The sequence below is a fragment of the Limulus polyphemus genome, unplaced genomic scaffold (assembly GCF_000517525.1).
Source record: "Limulus polyphemus unplaced genomic scaffold, Limulus_polyphemus-2.1.2 Scaffold2596, whole genome shotgun sequence".
NCBI lineage: Eukaryota > Metazoa > Arthropoda > Merostomata > Xiphosura > Limulidae > Limulus > Limulus polyphemus.
In genome coordinates this window covers 8996-16744 of record NW_013668206.1, presented here as the reverse complement: position 1 = coordinate 16744, position 7749 = coordinate 8996, and the positions used below count along the sequence as shown (strand labels likewise).

General features: G+C 34.5%; 1 non-coding gene across 1 annotated transcript; it reads left to right on the top strand.

The window, feature by feature from the left end:
* The first annotated feature begins 2520 nt into the window (after positions 1-2520).
* Trnas-gcu lies at positions 2521-2602 on the top strand. The gene has a single exon. It is a non-coding gene; the product is annotated as a tRNA-Ser (tRNA).
* Positions 2603-7749: the final 5147 nt, after the last annotated feature.

Genomic DNA, 7749 nt, shown 5'->3' with positions numbered 1-7749 from the left:
TAGCTCATAACCTGCTTTATCCAGTTCTGTTTAGCCGTTAGCACGAACTATTTTCAAATCTGAGCTTTGTTAGTAATTGACCACATGCTGTGACGTCGTAAAATGGTGGCAACCAATCGCTTAGTAATGAAATTATTGGTGGAGAAGAAAAATCACGTGGACAACAAGATACGAGTCGTTGTATTTTCAAGGCTTGGGGATTTCTTAGCAAAGCCAAAACAGTAATTTGAAGTTGGCAGGAATTTTTTTAAGTCTATAGATTGTTGTTTACAGGCGATAATCCTAGGAGTCTTTAATTTTTCTTTGCAAATTACATTAAGTGTTGCATAACTATTTTGTTACTTTTATTAACAGTATTCGTTATACTAGTTAGTATATCGAATGCCATTACTTCTTATTTAGATTTAATGCTTATTATTGTACTTTTATTATAAAGACTATTTTACATTGTTAGTTTTATATATGTACTTAGGACTAACCTAAATCTCCTAAGCTGGCCGAATCTCGTGAGATATTATTGGGATTACGACCGAAAATATCGTTAGCAACGAAAGTATACAACTGATGAAGTAACACATTATAATATATATAAGCATACTCTTTAAAAAAAAGTATATTTGATTAGCTATACTAATGGTGAGGTTAGTTTTTAAGTTTCGCTGTAAATACATAGCTTTCTCTGATCGGAATGAGTTCAGGCGCCTGCTGAAACCGAGAGAAGTATCAGGTTTTTCCATCAATTTTCTTACAATACACATAAAAATGACAAACTATACAGCTAGTGTATTTAAGCTTTATACATTTATTTCCCTTTTTTTTAAAGAAAAAATACACTTTTCTACCGACTATTAAGTCTTATGAACTGGAAATTTCTACAGTTTTCCAATACAACGTTTACTAATACTTTCTATGTAGTAACCACGATGGAATATTTCTTCATTAAGTTGTATGGCCCAACAGTAAGTCTACAGGCTTATGACGCTACAACTCGGATTTCGATTTCCGTGACTGGCAGAGCACAGATAGCCCACTGTGTAGCTTTGAGCTTAACAACAAGCAAACCAACATTAAGTTGCATGTATGTTTATGTAATATATTGTTGCGTCAGCGAGTCACATGACCACAGTGACGCAACGGTTCTAGAACTATCATGTACTTTGGCGAATGTTCAAGTTCTTACTAGAAATAGGGTACGCTGGTATATAAAAGAGGGGAAGGTAATGTGTGTATAGATAGTGAGTAATTGAACTGCAGTCACACGGTATTATTGAAGTTAACGTTCGTTCATTACAGTGTTGTTTTAGCGCGAGTATTGAGATTAAGTGTATCGCAGAGTTATATTCGGAAAGAATAAACCAGTTTTATTAAGTAAAGACTTGTGTCGTTAAAGTTTCGTTGGAACGAAGTTACGGAAAAATCAATTAACAAACGGAGACGTAACAATATATACACATATGTGTATGTGTGTACATATTAGGGAACCGACATTTAGGGTGGCACGATTTCGATAAACAAATGCAAAATTCTTCTCAAATATGACTGTATCAATATACCTGTATATTTAGTCTCCAAATGAATGAATCATCGACTTAAAATGAAGTATACAGATTTGTGAATGGACTGATGAAATCAGAACTGTATTTTTAATATCGTATTGTTGGATAAAAGCGATACAAAAATACTGAATAAAATCCCAATCAGGTTTGTTTGTTGTTTTTTTAATTTCGCGCAAAGCTACACGAGGGCTATCTGCGCTAGCCGTCCCTAATTTAGCAGTGTAAGACTAGAGAGAAGGCAGCTAGTCATCACCGTCAACTCTTGGGCTACTCTTTTACCAACGAATAGTGGGATCGACCGTCACATAATAACGCCCCCACGGCTGAAAGGGCGTGGGACGGGGATTCGTCATGCTATAGTGATTTCCTCTAAAAGATAATACGTGTAATGACCTCGGTGACTGGTGGAGTCCCGTGAATAACTTTGAGGAGAGAAATTAGGTATTTCTTTTGACCAATGTTTTATACTAAGAATAAACCCTGAAACACGCTGAGAATTAGTTATTATGAGATTTTAGGCCACCAGCAAAATTATCAACTTCAGCAGACATACAATGTCACCCAGTGAAAACAATAACAAACGAAACCTCAAGCTAATGATTAGGCTTATCATTGTGCCTAGTGACGCAGTCATTAGACAATGCTACAACCAGAGGATTCGCTAGGTGCTTAAAAGATTCGGAGCTCGGGCCCATAGGCGCAGGAATTTTCAGCGTTTCATTGTGATATGGATCATGATTTTCTATTCTGGGGACTAACTGGGGGCTGGGGGCACGGGTTCTGTGTGTGCCAGTACCTAGCGACGCCTCTGGATACAACACACTGTTTTGAAAGTTTTTTTTTTTATTGTTGTTCTCTGTTAATATTCTTGAATAAAGACAGCACTTAGAAATAGAAGAATCATTCCAGAAAAACTATTAAAGGAAATAATATAAAAAATTATAATATGTGTGTTTGCGCACAAGACGAGGTGGCCGAGTGGTTAAGGCGATGGACTGCTAATCCATTGGGCTCTGCCCGCGTGGGTTCGAATCCCATCTTCGTCGAAAAGAATTTCACTTTTAAGTAATTACGTTTAATATACAGACACCCTGTATTTTTATAATTATTTATTTTATATCTATAATAAATCATCTAACATTTGATCATATTTGTACTAAAGTCAATTTTTCAGAAACTAATTTTGGATGTTGTGATTTAATATTCATTTTACAATTTCTTTATAGAATTTTATTGCCCACCAGTAGCACAGCGGTATGTCTGCGGACTTACAACGCTAGAATCCGTGTTTCGGTACCCGTGGTGGGCAGAGCACAGATAGCCCATTGTGTAGCTTTGTGCTTAATTACAAATAAATAAACAGAATTTTATTATTTTAAATTTGTAATTAAATTTAATTAAAATTTTAGCAAGAATAAAACAGTAAACACAAAATACATAAATAAATAAAACTAAAGAAAGAAGTACAGTTGTGAAATTAGTCAAATAACACAAATAAAATAAAATATTTTACCACTATAAGAACTAGTTTAAAAAAAGAAGTTAAATCTAGAATGGCCCCCCAGTGGCATGTCTGTGACTTACAACGCTACAGTTCCGGTAGCCCATTGTGTAGCTTGGTGCTTAATTACAAACAAACAAATCTAGAATGTAATATAAAAATTAAATAAAATTTTTAAAAAAAGCACTTATTAAAAAGCCCGAAATATTAAAACTTTTCTGCTTTACACAATTTGATTTTCTTTTAAAGAACCAGTTATTTCGTATTGTTTGACTAACCAAGATGAACGATAAGTTTTTACTACAATCTTATTGACTACTTTGGTTAATCTTATGATTGGTTAACACGCGTGTTTCAAGAAGGCTATTAAATCTAAACTTTCCAATAAATGTTATAATATCAGTTTGAAAATGCAATGCTTGGTTTTTAAGAAGGCTAGTAACCAATTTATTAACATATAGTTATTTCTTTTAGGTATTTATACTTTTAAACCTAGTAACTCGTAGACTGGTTCTTTTTTGTTTCAATATTTGAAACGTCAATGAGTCAAAGATGATCTTCTCACGAATTTCACCATGATCGCTCAAGAGCCAACTAGATATCAGCAAGGATATTAGAACCGTTCTACTACCAGGGGCTGTCGAAGATGACTCTATAGTTGTATAGTATTGTTGCGTCAGCGAGTCACATGACTACTGTGACGCCACGTTTCTAGAACAATCCTGTACTTTGGCGAATGCTCTAGTATTTACTAGATATAGGGTAGTCGGGTATATAAAAGAGGGGACAACGTGACGCGGGGAGTAGAATGTAATGCGTGTGAGTAGATAGTGAGTAATTGAACTGCAGTCACAGGGTATTGTTGAAGTTAACGTTCGTTCGTTATAGTGTTTGTTTTAGCGCGAATATTGAAATAAGTGTATCGTAAAGTTATATTCGGAAAGAATAAACCAGTTTTATTAAGTAAAGACTTGTGTCGTTAAAGTTTCGTCGGAACGAAGTTACGGAAAGTTAATTAACAAACGGAGACGTAACAGTATAGTTGCACTCGTTTGAGACGGCCATCCTTCAATGTAGCCATGTTTTCATTTGTCATAGTGTGAATGCATTTTACAAGCTGGCGAAGCATGATCGTAATTAATTATATTTGTCATAAAACATTATGATAGGCCCGTTATATTTTTTAATACTACATTCGTAATCATTTATCGTTCATTATTATACTTTTATTGTAAAGATTATTTTGTGTTATTAGCTAAGAATCTGTATTTAGGACTAAATCTCCTAATCTGGCCGAACCTCGTAAGATAATATTGGGTTTACGACCGAAAACATCGATGGTATTCAACTAATAAAACAATATATTACAATCTACTTAAGAAGAGTATATTTAATTAGTTATGCTGACACCCCGGTTGGGTTTTAGTTTCTCTCTAAGTACATAATTTACTCTGATCGGAAGTTGTTATTATGTCTATTAGAGGCTGCCATCTTGAATTGAAGCGCTACCTATGAGATCACGCTCACTTGACGATCAAACTCGGTTGGCCCTAGCAACCGTACTACTCTCAGGGAAAAAAAATAAATTAAACGTCCCAAGGCTGCTACTGATTCGAAAAGCTCGTATATACAAGATCACTGCCATTGTCGCAAACTACAGAAATCCTAAGATAAAATGTTACTGCTACTGTAACAAACCACAGACATTCTGTCTATGAAATTATTATTTTCCCTACAAATCACTGAATATATTCCATAAAATGATAACGCTGGCATAAAAAAACAAAAACAATTTTAATTGGAAATTTCATATTTCTAACATTATATAGCAGTGAAAGTGCCCGTAAGAAACTTATCTACACACCAAATACGAACCATATATGTGTTCGTTCTTCTATCTATTTATCTAACGCAGTGGTTCTCAAACTGTTTTGTCCTCGGACCACCTGATTTTTTTTATATCTCGGTGGACCACAATGGGGTCTATACACCATGCTGCCACCCTTCGGTTAAGTCTCAGGGTTGGGCGTATGAAGCTAAAAATTGGGTTTCGATACCCGCGGTGGGCAGAGCACAGAGAGCCTGTTATATAGCTTTGTAAACTGTGCTTAACAAGAAACAAATAAACACTATGTTTTCCATTCATTTCGGTAATTCTGCAACATTTCAAGAACTATCTGAATGGACCACAAGTGGTCCTCTATCACCCACAGATTGAGAACCGTTGATCTACGGATTATGAAATACTAGAAATGACAACCAAGTCCTGTCTCAAGATAGTGCCTGTATTGTTTTTGCTTTCTTTCGCGTAGGAGGTTTCAGTTTCACCAATACAAAAAAAAAATCGCGTAGGAGGTTTCGGTTTCACCAATACAAAAAAAAATTCGCGTAGGAGGTTTCGGTTTCACCAATACAAAAAAAAAAAAGAAAGAAAGAAAAAGGAAGAGCAAACAAAGTTAGAACGCGAAATTTCATTTGTAGTCACGTGCTGGTTGATAAACAACAGAGGAAACGATATAAACTCTACAAGCTCGCCCTCTATAATTATTTGGTGTGATAAATATTAGGGTGCGTCAGTTGACTCTGATAACAGGAACTTCGTCGAGAAAAGACACATTTCAGCGACGACCAGTATCCTTTGGATCTCCGAAGAAGGTGCATGCCAGAAGTGAAGGTTGAAAAGTAAGTCGTCTTACACGTGTTAGTTACTTTTTACATGAAACATCTGTAAATTTACGTTAAGGCAGCAGCACGTAAATAAGAAAAAAAATAAAAAAATCCGGTAAACGGTATTTCAAAATTTATGTTTGGTTAGGGCTCATTTGAAAATCTTTCTTGCTAACTATTGTTTCTAGCAAATCATAGAAATGTTCAGTACATAATAATTAAGACCAATTTTAAAAGTATGACTTTACTCTAAAAGGAACGAACGTGGAGGCTTGTTAAAAGTAGTAAGTTTTTTCAGAATTTATAGTACGTACTAGAAGGATTTAGATATTTTGGTAATAAAGTTGAAAAAAAAAATATCAAAGAACGACAATCGGGGCTAGTAGTTATAGTACCAACAGCCCCGATGAAGCCGCAATGGCGAAACGTTGGCTGAAATAACAAGTTTTTTGTATTATTATCTGGAGAGTAAAGAAATTTTCTTCCAACTTGTTCAATGTATTAATATCACATGCTGTTTGATTGTTTCTTCATCAGATACTTTTTTTACAAAGTTTCTATAACAAATACTAATTAAATATTCCAATAAATGAAATTGTTTATCTATTGTTGGTCATTTAAACTTCAGTAACTTAGGATTTGTTTAAGCAGCTGCTTACACTTCTCCAGTTGACATAAACCGCCTCCCAGGGGCACAGCGGTATGTCTGTGGGCTTATACCGCTAGAAACCGGGTTTCGATACCCGTGGTGGGCATAGCACAGATAACCCTTTGTGCTTAACTACAAAACAAACAAATGACATAAATTTTTTAATCACCTTTACATTGTTGGTCATTTAAACTTCAGTAACATAATATTTGTTTAAGCAGGTACTTAATACGACAGAAAATGTTTAATCACCTTTATATTGTTGGTCATTTAAACTTCAGTAACATAGGAGTTGTAAAAAATGTCATAAATCTGTTTAATTGTCTTCATAGCAACAGCTGTTTACTCATGTTTCAAACATTTAAGCTTATCTTGCTAAATTATCTTTTTATGAGATAGTGCGTATACGATTTTTTCAAAATAAATGTAACACCTCTTATTTCAACAAGAACGTTCTTATAAAGAAACAGCTCCATAGAAGCTGCTAAACAACTCTTAATCCTCAAGGAAATGACTCAATTTTAAGGCCTACACTACCAATAGAGTTCAAACATACAGCGTCATGTTGAATAATTTTATGTTTTTGTTTATGTTATAATGCTATAATTTTATGTTATGATGCTCAACGAAGTCTGGAATGGATCGCGAGGTTTTTACTGTTTTATCTTCATAATATCTTTACTAAGAATGTCAGCATTACCACTTTCTATTCATAATGTAGTTCACTAACAACATCACTGTTGTCGTTTTATGTTCCTGTTGTACGTATGTTTCACGGAGAACATCGATATTACAGTTTTATGTTCCTGTATCGTAGTTCACTAACAATATTATTGTTGAAATTTGATGTTCCTGTGTCGTAGTTCACTAACAATATTATTGTTGACGTTTGATGTTCCTCAACAATGATATTGTTTGTGAACTGCGATACAGGAACATCAAATTTCAACAATAATATTGTTAGTGAACTACGATACAGGTTTGATGTTCCTGTATCGTAGTTCACTAAAAATATCACTGTTGACGTTTGGTGTTCCTGTATCGTAGTTTACTAACAATATTATTGTTGACGTTTGGTGTTCCTGTATCGCAGTTCACAAATAATATCATTGTTGGCGTTTGATGTTCCTGTATCGTAGTTCACTAACAATATCACTGTTGACGTTTGGTGTTTCTATATCGTAGTTCACTAACAATATCACTGTTGACGTTTGGTGTTTCTAGATCATAGTTCACTAACAATATTATTATTGACGTTTATGTTTTATGTTCGTAGTTTAATTCACTAACAACATCACTGTTGTTGTTTTATGTTCTTAGTATAGTTCACTAACAACATCAATGTTGTTGTTTTATGTTCCTAGTGTTGTTCTCTA